This window comes from Eurypyga helias, unplaced genomic scaffold (genome assembly GCF_000690775.1).
Source record: "Eurypyga helias isolate BGI_N326 unplaced genomic scaffold, ASM69077v1 scaffold38992, whole genome shotgun sequence".
In the NCBI taxonomy this organism is placed as follows: Eukaryota; Metazoa; Chordata; class Aves; order Eurypygiformes; family Eurypygidae; genus Eurypyga; species Eurypyga helias.
The window spans coordinates 38,251-38,645 of record NW_010236151.1 but is presented as its reverse complement, the minus strand read 5'-3'; positions in this window follow the sequence as shown (position 1 = coordinate 38,645).

Below are 395 nucleotides of genomic sequence, written 5' to 3'. Positions count from 1 at the left end.
GCTTTCGCTGGGCCCCTGCCCTCACTCGAGGCGACGTAGTCGAAGTAAACGGTATTGTGACCGCTTTTCCCCTGGTCACGTTGCTTTCGGTGTATACACTGGTCCGTCCCGCTGCACAGCTTGCTGGGTGCACTTTTTCCTTTTCCTTTGGTGAACGAATGCTTTATGTCTTCCCTGTGCTTTCGCTGGGCCCCTGCCCTCACTCGAGGCGACGTAGTCGAAGTAAACGGTATTGTGACCGCTTTTCCCCTGGTCACGTTGCTTTCGGTGTATACACTGGTCCGTCCCGCTGCACAGCTTGCTGGGTGCACTTTTTCCTTTTCCTTTGGTGAACGAATGCTTTATGTCTTCCCTGTGTAGGCCAGTACGATGGGGGGGGGTGGGGTGGCCCAACA